This window comes from Gekko japonicus, unplaced genomic scaffold (assembly GCF_001447785.1).
Source record: "Gekko japonicus isolate JY-2015 unplaced genomic scaffold, Gekko_japonicus_V1.1 scaffold490, whole genome shotgun sequence".
In the NCBI taxonomy this organism is placed as follows: Eukaryota; Metazoa; Chordata; class Lepidosauria; order Squamata; family Gekkonidae; genus Gekko; species Gekko japonicus.
Genome location: NW_015165249.1, coordinates 922763 through 936758, shown reverse-complemented (window position 1 = coordinate 936758; position 13996 = coordinate 922763). Strand labels below are relative to the sequence as shown.

Sequence of the window (13996 nt, the reverse complement as noted above, 5' to 3'; positions counted from 1 at the left end):
ATCCATCCCAGTGAAGCGCTCTGGACAACTCAAAAGCTTGAATGTCATTCTGCGTTATTTTGGTTGGTCCCAATAAAGAAATGTATCACATGCCATTTGGGTTTTATTATAGCAGAATCTCCAAATCTAGTCTACCATGATTTAATTCACTTGGTTATTAGCATTTATGATGCTGCCTGTCCATCTTGCATGACTGGTAAGAGTCAGTGGATTCAAGGTTCAAAGAAGAGATTCAATGGTGTCTTTATGCATCACTCTTATTAACAATACTGTTACAGAAGATCACGCTGTGACTAAGGGTCCTTTTATCTCCACCATGGCATCGATATCCTTGCAAAGACCTTCAAAATGACGGTGACATCCACACACCCATGAGTATTTCGTTTCTGTGCCATGACTCAAAAGAAGATTACAACAAAAAAAATACCACGGGGTGTTGTTCTTTAAGGACAGGAACAATTCTGAAGCAATATTCCAGGAGAGGGAGGGAGTGGAGTCACCCCAGAGGCTATCTGGAATTACAAGGCAAGATTTAAGAGAGGTTCTCCCCCCCCCTCTAATTACCAATGTAGAGTTTTGCTGACAGTTTAGTCTGTGTGTGAATATGAGGAGGAATTGAGCTGGCGTGAAAATGATGCTTCAAAAAGCATGTCTTTACAAGGACACGATCAAAAACAAACCTCTTAAAATTCAACACAGGGGGGAAATAGTTGCAACTATACGCTAAATCTATTTGTAAATAGAGTTGAATATATATATTTTTTGTTGCCACACAACTCTTACTAAGGCAACAAACTAATCTGGGTTGATCAAACTAAATCCTCCTTTGTGGTTCTGAATCGGTTGTAGTTCTTCTCATTTTTTGTTAAGAAGCCAAACTTCTACCCCCAAGTGGAAGATGGCTCACGTGTGCTTCCCAAAAGATATACTGGAGTTTGGTGTTAACCAGATCCACCATATGATATGATAATTTATGCAAGGACCGCCTCTCCTGTTATGCCCCCCCCCCCGATCCTTCCATTCCCCGTGGCTGGCCCTCAGGTAACTTGTTTAACTTCAACCAGAATGAGGGCTTTTTCTGTCATGGCCGCAACATGGTAGAACACTCTGTCTAAAGAGACGCATGCCCTATGGGACTGGTTTAGGTTCCGCAGGGCCTGTAAGATGGAATTATTCTTCCAGGCATTCCACTCAGGCAATCTTACTGGGCTTAGTATCAGCTTCTCAGCTTCTCTGATTGTCATGCCAGGGTGTTTACATTGTTTTATAGAATATTTGTATTTTTATTTAGGTTGTTAGTCGCTCCAAGACCCAATTGCCAGGGAAGGGGTGGGACAAAAATCGAATGAAATAAAATAAATAAGATGCCCAATTGATGCCACCAACAGAAACGGAAAGAGCTTCGCAGGAAAAGGTCAGAGACTGTTATCTCCGCCAGCCTTTCAGCCCCACCGTCTACGATTTCCCCCCTCCATATTCATCTCTGTATCTCTGCCTAACAAAGACAGCACTTCAGGAACCAGAGAAACTGGGCCCCAGTCCATGAAACCTTGTGCCATGGTGCCTAAGTTGCCACAAGGCCCCGTTTTTTATGAGCTGATACATCACGTAAAACATTTCCACAAAACAAAATACAAGAAAAGCCTGCTCTGAGAATCTTTCTGCCCTTTAAAGAAGTGCCAGCCCAAATATTTTATGTGTACCTGTTAAAGTCACAGAGTGCTAGATAGGCAGACGTATCGGAGAAGCTTCCCTCAGTGCAAACAATTATCCATTGCTGTTGACCCTTCCATTGGGCTGAATTAAAAACAACAACACAACACCCTGAAAACCTTTTTAAAAATAATGGCCTGGTAGGTTCCTGGGGGGGGAAAGAAACAATAACACTGTTCGTTGTTGACCCTCTCCATCAGGCTGAATTAAAAAAAAAAAACACAACACCCTGAAAACCTTTAAAAAAATAATGGCCTGGTAAGTTCCTGGGGGGGGGAAAGAAACAATAACACTGTTCTTACTTTCTCCCTATTTGGAGCAGTGGCATGCTTTGTTAATATTCTCTTCGTCTCAGTTGTTAGTGTTGTAAGAGGTTGCCAGCCTCCAGGCAGGGCCTGGAGATCTCTCGGAATTACAACTGATCTCCAGAGAACGTCAGTTTCCTCACTGAGGTCCCTCCTCTCCCCAAACTCCATGCCCCCTTGGCTCCACCCCTAAATCTCCAAGTTTTTCCCAAACCAGAATTGGCAACCCTAAGTTATGACAACTCTTTGAGTTGGCTGGCTTCAGAAAACAACTCCATACACCCTGTTCAGAGGTCTGGGTTGGGATTCTCCCAACTGAGGATGGAAATAAGATGCATATTCACCTTAACGTTGGCTGAGCCAAGGATCAGACAAGAGTTCAAACAGAGAAGGGCTGGTTAGAATAGAGTCTCGCTTTGTCTCCTCAAAACGGGCAGGTGTAATGTCTGCTACCAGAACAACTAGACCAGCAGGGAAGCCTTAATCTAGAGACCCTTTCTGACAGTTGTCTCACTATGGGGGCCAATGGTACGTTGCCCTCAGTACCTGCTGCTCTGGGTTTGGCAAGACAGTGGCATGAGACCTTCTCTAGGACAACATCCCACCATTCGCTTTACAAAGGTTTGCAAGGAGGCGTTGGGCCCCTCCTGTCCTGGTGCTGAAGGTCCAGTGTCACTTCCGCCTGTCCCACCTCAGCAGTTCCCACCATTCGCTTTGCAAAGGTTTGCAAGGAGGCGTTGGGCCACTCCTGGTGCTGAAGGTCCAGTGTCACTTCTAAAAGTTAAGGTTTCCCTTGCTCGATGTCAGACTCCCGTAGCATCAACGAAGCACACACTTGTAGAAGCATATTCACCTTAACGTTGGCTGAGCCAAGGATCAGACAAGAGTTCAAACAGAGAAGGGCTGGTTAGAATAGAGTCTCGCTTTGTCTCCTCAAAACGGGCAGGTGTAATGTCTGCTACCAGAACAACTAGACCAGCAGGGAAGCCTTAATCTAGAGACCCTTTCTGACAGTTGTCTCACTATGGGGGCCAATGGTACGTTGCCCTCAGGACCTGCTGCTCTGGGTTTGGCAAGACAGTGGCATGAGACCTTCTCTAGGACAACATCCGCCTGTCCCACCTCAGCAGTTCCCACCATTCGCTTTGCAAAGGTTTGCAAGGAGGCGTTGGGCCACTCCTGGTGCTGAAGGTCCAGTGTCACTTCTAAAATAAAGGTCTCCCTTGCTCGAGAGCTAGTCCTATCTGACTCTAGGGAGGGGTGCTCATCTCTGTTTCCAAGCCGAAGAGCCAGCGCTGTCCGAAGACATGTCTGTGGTCATGTGGCCAGTGTGACTAAATGCCGAGGTGCACGGAATGCTGTTACCTTCCCACCGAAGCAGTACCTATTTATCTACTTGCAATTTCTTGCTTTCGAACTGCTAGGTTGGCAGGAGCTGGGGCCAGAGACAGGAACTCACTCCGTCATGCAGCACTAGGGTCTTGAACTGCTGAACTACAGACTTTCTGGTATGTAGCTCAGCATCTTAACCTGTACGCCACCGCGGCCCAGTGTCACTTCTAGTTCATCTGTAATACAACCAAATGAATCAGCTGCAGTGCAAAGCTACCCAAGAGCCATCCCTGGGGTAGCTATTCCCATTACCCTTTGGGAGTTAGCTGCCTTCCCTGGATCGTCAGAAGGCAAATCTCCAAGTGAGTGGGTGCAGGGCCCCAATGCAAATATGCTTAACTGCGCATGCACAAACACTAAGGCATCATGCAATGCACAACCTGACATTTCACACACTACTGCTGTGGGGATATTTTGTAACTGTCCTTAACACACAATAAAACAATTTCCTTTTTAGTCCAGTAGCACCTTAAAGACTAGCAAAATTTGTGGCAGGGGATGAACTTTCGTGAGTCACTGCTGAAGAGCACTGGTTCATGAAAGCTTATACTCTACGACAAATTTTGTTAGTCTTTAAGGTGCTACTGGACTCTTACTCTTTTCCACTGCTAGGTAAAGGTAAAGGTTCCCTTGCTCGAAAGCCAGTCGAATCCGACTCTAGGGTTGCGGTGCTCATCTCCATTTCAAAGCCGAAGAGCCAGCGCTGTCTGAAGACATTTCCATGGTCATGTGGCCGGCATGACTAAACACCGAGGTGCACGGAACGCTGTTACCTATTTATCTACTTGCAATTTCTTGTTTTCGAACTGCTAGGTTGGCAGGAGCTGGAACTAGAGGCGGGAGCTCACTCCGTCATGCGGCACACTCGGGTCTCGAACTGCTGAACTACCGACCTTCCACAGCCTGCAGTTCAGCGTCTTAACCACTTGAGCCACCGCAGCTACAGTTCCACTGCTACAGACAGACAGACTAACACGGCTACTCATCTCGACCTTTTTTCTGCTGCTTCATTAGCCAAAAGAACCATCACCCACTCAGCTTTTCTATTTATTTTACAAAATCTATACCCCACCCCTTCTGCTCTCACAAGAGCCACCAAGGAGACCGACAAATTAAAAGTAAAACACACATAATAAAATCACATCTTAAAACATCATTAAAAAACACACCATTAAAACAATTAAAGCCAGAGCTAAAAGAAGTTCAGAAACATAAAACCAGCAATCAACACACTGGGCAGGAAGGGGGGCTCACTGAGGGAATACCAAACGAAACAAACAACCAAAAAGACGTCGCCCGCTGACGGAAGAGGGCAGTCAGAAGATGGAAGACGGGCTGTTGCCGAACTAATGAATGTAGCATTCAGTCAGGTGATGAAAAGCCTTCAACGAAATGTATAGGACATTACAAGTACATCCCTACTTTCCCTGGTTGGAAGACAGCCTTCGGAGCTGCGGCTCAGTGGCAGGGCCTGGAATACGGAAGGTTCCGGATTCAATCCGAGATAGTTAAAGTATTTCAGTTAGCAGGTCTTGGGAGAGACTTTCCTTTGCATGAGAGTCCAGAAAGACGCCACCAGTCAGAGCAGACAAGACTGAGCTAGGTGGACAAATCACCCGAGTCACTATAAGGCGACTCCATTTGTTCACATTCATGCTTGTTGCCAGAAAACAGCAAGTTCAAGTGATCCGTGTGTCTTCTGCGTTGGAAATTAAACAAATGAAAGAAATCAGTTGATTGTCCACAAAAGAGAGTTCACTGACCTCCCTTTTGGCCTAATCAAGATGAAAACCAAACTGGAGGGGAGAAAATGGAAGAGGGAAGGGACAAGTATCCGGGACGAGCTCCTTGAAGGAAGGGAAAGACCAGGGCTTTTTGTGTAGAAAAAGCCCAGCAGGAACTCATTAGCATAATAGGCCACACCCAACAACAGAAACTCATTAGCCTAATAGGACACACCCCGACTGTGCAGCTCATTGGCATATTAGGCCACACCCCATGCCTTCCCTTGGCTTGCCTGGGTGCTCCGTGGCTGCGGGGAGCCCGAGCAAGCCCCCCCCTTGAAGGGGAGGGAAGGCAGCATGAGGCGCCCGGGCAAGCTGGCCCTTGGACAGGCCGGGGAAAGCACAGGGAGGCATTTGAATGCCTCTCTGATCCTTCCAGCCCCCTTGGCCGGCCTGCCTGCCTTGGAGTTGCCCGTAGGGGTTGCTCTCCAGGCCTTTCCTCTGTAGCCATGCACGCAGAGTTTTTGGCTGTAGTGGGCATGGCAAACTCTGAAGCCAGCCGGATTTCTGTTCCTGTGCGTTCCTGCCCAAAAATAGCCCTGGGAAAGACAAAAAACGAAAACAAACAGGAACTCTTGTCACCCCAACTGACCAACAGAACAGATCCGGTATGTATAAGCTGCCTTTTGAGAAGGGTTCTCCGAACCTGCAGATTTGATAGAAATGCTTTATAGCTTATGCCTATAGTGAGTTGTCTATATTTTTAAAAAGTGATTTGAGTGCTAAAGGATCCAAACAATTGGAATGAAGGTTTGGATTGCACCAGCGCTTTGAAGATCAGCGTCTAATTCTTTAATCTCACTTTCCATTGGAAGGAGGGCACCTGGTGTGCGAGGAATTTCCAAAGAATAACAGGGATTTCATATATTTGATCAGTAGCACACCTGGATGTGTCAAATACTTTGCAGCAATAATTATGGTTGCACACCTGTTGGTTTAAGCTCCCAATTGGTTTGCCAGATGTACCTAGAGAGATTTATTTCTGGTGTACCTGACATTTTTTTTTCCTTGGGCTTTGACTACCCTGGAAGTAAACATAAAATCATATTTTTGGTCTTAGCTCAAAATGTTGGGATTATCAGTCTGTAGGGGAGGCCGGGGGAAGGGGATTGCATGATATTTTACCAGCAATTTTGTTTTTGTTTCAACGTGCGATGGAAATGCCTGTGACAGGAGTGGGAACAGGAGGACTGCTGAATTCTGTCAGAGTTTTTCCTGTGGGAATCAGTTAATGTTTTTAATTCTTGGCGAGGGTTTTTTTTTTTTAAGGGTATTTCTTGACATTGACATATTTCAAAGGAGTGAATTGGAAACTAAAATTCCTGTCATGATCGGGTGAAATTACAGCTTTGGAATTCCACGGGTACCATGATAAAGGATACTTTCAGGATTGGTCTGAGACTTTAAAAACATACAAAGCAGATAAAGCAAATTTGTTTTTCAGGATCTTCTTGGTCTTGACGTAGCAGGAGAGGAGAGACAGTCTCTACCTGCAAATGGCACAACCCATGAACGGGTAAGCTTTTGAACTCCGGAGGAGACACGGTCTCTACCTGCAAATGGCACAACCCATGTAGGAACTGGCGTATTCCATTAGGTAAACACATGAAGCTGCCTAAAGGTAAAGGTTCCCTTGCTCGAAAGCCAGTCGAATCCGACTCTAGGGTTGCGGTGCTCATCTCCGTTTCAAAGCCGAAGAGCCAGCGCTGTCCGAAGACGTTTCCGTGGTCATGTGCCCGGCATGACTAAACACCAAGGTGCACGGAACGCTGTTACCTTCCCACCGAAGTGGTCCCTATTTATCTACTTGCAATTTCTTGCTTTCGAACTGCTAGGTTGGCAGGAGCTGGAACTAGAGAAGGGAGCTCACTCCATCATGCGGCACACTCGGGTCTCGAACTGCTGAACTACCGACCTTCCACAGCCTACATTTCAGCGTTTTAACCACTTGAGCCACCGCAGCTCCATTGAAGCTGCCTACTCTTGTCTAAACTGACAAGCAGCAGCTTTCCATGGCCTCATGGAGAAAGCAGTCTTTAATCGGAATGTTCAGGACTGAATCTGTGACCTTCCACATCCTGAATTATCTGCTCTGCTACTGAGACACAGCCCCGAGGCATATCTTCAACATTTCATCTATGAAGATAGGGATGTTTAATGTTCTACCCTCATACTAAGCATCCGCCTTCACGACTGGATGCTGCTGAAGGCTCTTCACTATTTGTCTGAAAGTTACACTTGTTTATTCTGCAACAACCTTGTCCAACAGCTGGCACCCAGCTCCCTTTAACTGGCGACGCTGGAAGCTGAACTTCCCCACATAGACGACAAAAGTGAACTTGGCCCATGCCTTTGACCCACCTGTCCTATGACTCTAGCTAAGCCACCAAATGACATTAAGCTCTAAGGAGGTAGGGATGCTTCACATGGCCGGATGGTACCCTGAGACCTGTGAGAGTGTGACTCAGCCTCCACTTTCAGAGAAAATAATTAGCATGTGCGGTCTTTTGTAACCACAACAGAAAGAAGTCTGCTTTTCCAAACTGCAAACGTGGTGGTGGAAAATGCTGTCAAGTCACGGCTGATTTATGGCGACCCTGTGGGGTTTTCAAGGCAGGAGACGTTCAGAGGTGGCTTGCCATGGCCTGCCTCTGCATCACGACCCTGGTATTCCTTGGAGGTCTCCCATCCAAATATTTGCCAGGGTCGACCCTGCTTAGCTTCTAAGATCTGATGAGATCGGGCTAGCCTGGGCTATACAGGTCAGGGCACAGAAAATATGTTGTTGTTGTTCATAGGGATTCTTAATCCAGGGTTTGACGAATCCCAGGTACCACAAGACTTGGAAATTTCGTTCTGGCGCCTAGTGTTTTCGCCAGCCTCTTGTTGATTCTCAATAGAAATACAAAAGTGAGGGATAGCGATTAGCTTTGTGTTGTGATGACAACCAGGGTTACTGCATACTTATTTGTATGCTACTACCCTTTTGTTATAGCTTGGAACTGTGAAACATTTAGGATTAAGTTATGAGGTAGCAATTATTAGAGTGTGTGTGTGTGTGTGTGTGTGTGTGTGTGTGTGTGTGTGTGTGTGTGTGAAGTGTGTGTGAAGTGTCATCAACTTGCAGCTGCCTTATGGTGACCCCAGGAAGGGGCTTCCAAGGCAAGTGGGAAGCTTCTTTTGCAAAATCTTCCTTGCTGGTCTCCCATCCAAATACTGACCCCGCTTAGCTTCCAAGAGCTGACGAGATTGGTCTATACCAGGGGTCATTTCCTGCAGGAGTGCACAGGAGCGGAGCTCCAGCAGTAAAGAGTCCAGGGGGCGGGCACATGCAACAAGCCCCATTGGCACCTTTAAGACCAAGTTTTATTCAGGTACAAGCTCTCCCTCCTCTGCAAGGGCAGATCTGCACATTCCACACACACAACCCAATAGCTAGCAATCCAAAACAGTCCAGTGGCACCTTTAAGACCAAGTTTTATTCAGATACAAGTTCTCCCTCCTCTGTGAGGACAGATCTGCACGTCCCCCCCCCCAATAGCTAGCAATCCAAAACAGTCCAGTGGAGCCTGAGCGGTGGGTGTTGCCTTCTGACACACTTCCGGTGATGTCAGGGGGTGTGGCATATGCAAATAAGTTATGCTAATGAGTTATGCTAATGAGCTCCTGCACCTCTTTTTCTACGAAATGACCCCTGGTCTATACTATACCATTCCACAACCCAGTTAGAAACTCTGGTCGTTAAAATACAAAATCCTGATTGCTGAAAAATAAGTCTGGCTTCTAAATAATTGGAGTGGCTCATAAAATTGAAGAAATTTTGTCTGGGCCTGTCTTAATCCCTCTGCAGTACTCTGACAATTACCCACCTGCTCCTTGGCGGATCCATTCCAAGAGCCAGGTGAGACTCCACCCTCGCGATACTTGGAGGGCTTCCTCACTGTAGTTAGTGTGTCTAGAAGTATACAGCTTTATGCAAAGTCTCTTGTTCAATAAATACAATGGTGGTGGGAAAATCTGTATTGGTGTCCCAGCAGCCAGGAGAATCACAGCTCAGGATTAAAATAAAGTTTAATAATTTGGGGGAACAAAAGGTGCTGAAGCAGAATTCAACCAGCGATGGCAAAAGTGGTTAATACTAAACACCACTACCCACCACAGTATACAGCAGCTATATTTCCTTAGCCTAGCAGCCATACACTAAACCCGGAACTCCTGACACACTGACTGCCCCAGAGAACCTGCTGCTGCTACCCCTTCCACTGCTTCCTTCTCCTTAGTTTTGCATGCTCTCTGGTCTCAGTTCACCCAAGGGAGGGAGACAAGAGCAAGTCCCCACCCGCCACTTCCCTCACCTCTCTCCATTCCAGCCACACCTCAAGTCTGCTCTCTCGGTTGCACTTTGTCTGTTATCAGTCCTTCTCTAGGGAACCCTTCTCCGACAGATCTTCGGCTTCTCCCTTGCATGTGTCCGAGTGGCTTTTAAAAGCGTCACTTTCTCAGGCATTCCCAGAGTAATTTTCCTTCCTGTTGATGGCTTCTTCATTTTATGGCCAAGCTTTTTTCTTCCCCCCATCCCTTTGCTTTACATGGCTTGTGCCTTCCTTCCTTCCTTCCTTCCTTCCTTCCTTCCTTCCTTCCTTCCTTCCTTCCTTCCTTCCTTCCTTCCTTCCTTCCTGTATTTGTGTGTGCGTGCGCACACATGTGCACACACACCTGGAAGTCATGGTTGACTTCTGGTGACCCCTAGAGGGGCTTGGATGTTTCAGAGAGGTGGTTTGCTATTGCCTGCCTCTGTGTCCTGGCCCTGGTATTCCTTGGAGGTCTCCCATCCAAGTACTTGCCAGGGCCGGCCCTGCTTAGCTTCCGAGATCTGACGAGATCGGGCTTGCCTGGGTTATCTGGGTCAGGGCATGGCTGGTGCCTTTCAAGGGAGGGCCTTTTGCAGCAAGCTGAGCCAAGAGCCCTCTGCACTCCCGCTGCTAGGAAAGGGGCTATCTGGTTCAGACCTGGGAGCTCTCCCTGGATTACAGCTGATCTCCAGAAGCGTAGATCAGTTCCCATGGAGAAAATGGCTGCTTCAGAGGGTGGAGTCTATGGCATTATATCCTGCTAAGGTCCCTCCCAACTCCTGGCTGCTTGGGGCCCTCCAGGGAAGTGACCCATAATTGCCAGTCCACCCTTGGTGTCGTCTGGCCTGTCAGCAATGGAACAAGTGTCCTTTGTGGGTCACCTCAAGTATAAAGTACCTAGCTGTACCTGATGTTTGCAGTCTGAACAAGAACTCAACTGAAGCACAAACTAGCAATTTCTTTATTTAATGCAATTTCTATTCACTTCCTTGAACTAGGGTTGTCAGCTCCGGGTTGGAAAATACCTGGAGACTTCGGGAGTGGATCCGGGAGAGGAGGGGTTTGGGGAGGGGCCTCAGCATGGTACGATGCCATGGAGTCCGCCCTTCAAAGCAGCCATTTTCTCCAGGGGAGCTGATCTCTGTCAGCTGGAGATCAGGCGTCAAAGCGGGAGATCTCCAGGCCCCACCTGGAAGCTGGCAACCCTACCTTGAACTGCCAGGAGCCACACCAGAACGTCTTCAGAATTACAGAATTACAGAATTACAGACTGCTCACTTCATCTTCTCTGCGTGCTGCGCACTGCATTTAGTTTTGAAAGCTTATTGTGAAGTCGGAAAGGTATGAATAAGCTACACTTGCAAAGTACAAAGAGATCTGCATCTTTAAATGCAATTATTAAGCATCAGGCCAGGAACTAATTAAGTTAAGCATTGTGCTTTGGCACACTTACAATGGAAATTACGGGAGAATTAATTCTGGAGGGGCGGCCATGTTAATCTGCTGCCGCCCAAACAACAAGAGAGTCTTGTGGCACCTTAAAGGCCAGTGCATTTATTGCAACAGAAGCGTTTGTAAGTCAGAGGCCACAATCTCCTGCAATAAGGACTTTTAGTTTAAATATTCCTAGCCTTGGCGGAAAAGGACACACCATCATTGCTTGCAGAACACTTAAATACAAAGACATTAAAGAATACCACAAAGAAGTTGCCAAGTTTTATAATTCACCTACTTAACAATGGTTGCTAGGCTACATTTTCATCCTGCGCCTTGATTTACCAGTTGCTTGATGCCACCATCAACACTCAATCATCCAGCGAGAGACCAACAGTCGGTGCAAGGAGCAGCAACTACCGCCATCCACACACACACACACAAAGCGAGGGAGCAGGGAAGGAGACGGCAGGGGCTGCTGCTTTTCTTCTTAGCGGCCACCACTGCTTGCCTGCCTAACTGAGCTTAGCGGGGACCCTGACAACCCTACAGGGACCCAAATTCTGCCACCACCACACAGCAGGAGAGGGCAGGCAGTGGAAGTAGCTCCAGCAAGCCACCGGGCAACGGTGGGTCCTCCTGAGGTTTCTGGCAGCCGTCCAACTACGCCAACCTCGGCCACCAGGCCTGCACGGGTATTTTCAGCTCAGAATGAAGTGCGTATGCTGAAATTCCAGTTCTCCTCACCAAAGCCTGCACAAGAACCAAACACAAAGCCTGGCAAGCACCAGAGCCACAGACATGATAGAACCAACGTGCAGCACAGAGAGAACCATAACTTCTACCTCCTCACTTCAGGCCCGTAGCTACAAAGGGGCATTTGGGGGCCCGGCCCCCTGACTTCCTGCCAAGGCCCCCCGACTTCCTTTCAGCCCAGGCCTCTCAACTCTCTGGCAAGATGTGGCAGCCGCCACAAACTCCCCCTGCGCCACTGCCTCTCCTTGCCTTCCCTCCGCACCACACCTCTCTAGGGCCGGCTGAAGCACGTGAGTTACCTTTAATTGACTTAGCCAGTGCCAGCTAAATACAACCAGCTTCCAGGTATTTGCTCAACACAACTTCCAGACAGGCAGTACTGCCGACTCTTCACCGCCACCGCCACCCCCATTCCAACACAAGCAGCGGAATCACAGTAACTTGAGGCCTCGGACTAACTGAACACAAACATCAGGGGAAATTCCCAAATACACTCCACTACGGGATGACGATGGTCCTTCACAATGAATTAAGTGATCTAAGCAAACCTTAGAATCGCAACTGAAGTTGGTGACTGAGGCAATCACTTGCCAGACATCCTGTAAAGCTCTTAAGAGAAATCATTCGCAGTTTTGGAATACTGAGTCGCCAGTATGCGGAGGACACCCAGCTCCATATTTCTTCATCCAAACTGCCTGCTGTCACAGTATTCATTCATTTATTTATACCCCACCTTTCTCCCTTAAAGGAACCAAAAGCAGCTTACCTTGGTATCCTCACAACAACAACAAGAAGAGAAGAGATTGGATTTATACCCCGCCCTTCACTCAAAATCTCAGAGCGGCTTACAAACTCCTTTCCCTCCCCCTCCCCACAACAGACACCCTGTGAGGTAGGTGGGGCTGAGAGAGCTCTGACAGAAACTGCCCTTTCAAGGACAGCTCTTGTCAGAGCTATGGCTCGCCCAAGGTCATCCAGCAGCTGCAAGTGGAGGAGTGGGGAATCAAACCCGGTTCTCCCAAATTAGAATCCGCACACTTTACCACTTCGCCAACCCTGGCTAGGCTGAGGGTATGGGACTGGCCCAAGATCCCTGGCCCAGAGAGGTTTGTAACCCCAGGGTTTGGAGGCAACCATGGCTGGCGCTCGCCCCAGTTTGCTTGATTCAGATGTCACCGAAAACTATAGCTAGAAGAGGAAATCTATGCACCACAGGACAGAGGGACTGCCCACTTCCTAGCTCACAGCACACTCCCCTTCCTATCACCTGAACCACTCGAACGTTGCCTGAATTGAGCCAAAGAAATCTGATGAAAGGAGATGAACTGTTCATTTAACAGCAAGACAATTTGAGTTTTCAGCAGGTATTTCAAGCAACTTTTATTAGCTTCCTCTCTCTCACTAACACAAACAGGCAAAAAGCTATGCTAAATTACTTGGGAGTAAAAAAAAAAAATCCAGAAAGTAATGAAACAAACCCCCCCCCCCAATATCAATGAAGGATTTTCAGAAACTGTAGAACCCGAGACGGTGCCTTGAGGATCATTTCCAAGTGCTTCCATCTGTGCATTATGAAATTTCACTATAACTATTTTCCATATGAAAACATGCGTCCAGCATGGGAACGGGACTAAGAGTGATGGTAATTATTTTTAGGACACCGACTTAGCATATGGATCTCATTGCCACTTATATATTTTAGTCACAGAAACCCAAAAAAGCTATTAATCAATACGCACACCCCATATATTAACGTAAACATTAATCATTCTAATATTCCTGGTGTGCCACACTGATAATTTTTTGCCTGTCTTTCATTTTGACACATTCGCCTTCAGCTATCTGCTGAATGACCTTTCCCAAACATTCGGAGAGCCGAAACTCTCCCCAAGTCCTGCAGCCGAATATCATGGCAAAATGTCTGCCTCCCCCTTTCCCCCAAGCCAATGGGAGCTTTAGAACACAGAAAAGCTCTACATTTGGTAGGCACATTGCATGTGCTTTGAAATATGTAACATTAAAATGTAGCATGAAAACAGCTGAAGCTGAACAGATTTTTGTTTTATTTTTTTCATATACAGGTTTAACTTCATAGATTAGGGGGAGAAAAGAAAATGCAGCTGTTCTGTTTTATGAAGCCATAAATTCCCTGATAAAATGCAACGATGAAATCTAAGAAAGCCAAAACAAACCCCGCAATAATTTAATTCTGAGACCCAGGGCTTGTTTGCGCTACTTTCTTGCCTTAGACTACTCTTGG

General features: G+C 47.1%; 1 protein-coding gene across 3 annotated transcripts in view; it reads right to left on the bottom strand.

Annotated features, from left to right (window-relative positions):
• Nucleotides 1-13996, bottom strand: part of GNB1L (guanine nucleotide binding protein (G protein), beta polypeptide 1-like) — a 79630-nt gene that overhangs the window by 32598 nt on the left and 33036 nt on the right. The window contains exon 1 of one of the 3 annotated variants that reach the window (XM_015410119.1): nucleotides 1704-1771. The exons of the other annotated variants lie outside the window; for them this stretch is intronic. The gene's annotated coding sequence lies outside the window, so the exon portion shown is untranslated. Of the gene's footprint in view, nucleotides 1-1703; nucleotides 1772-13996 lie in introns of those variants that run through there. 3 annotated transcript variants of the gene reach the window in all.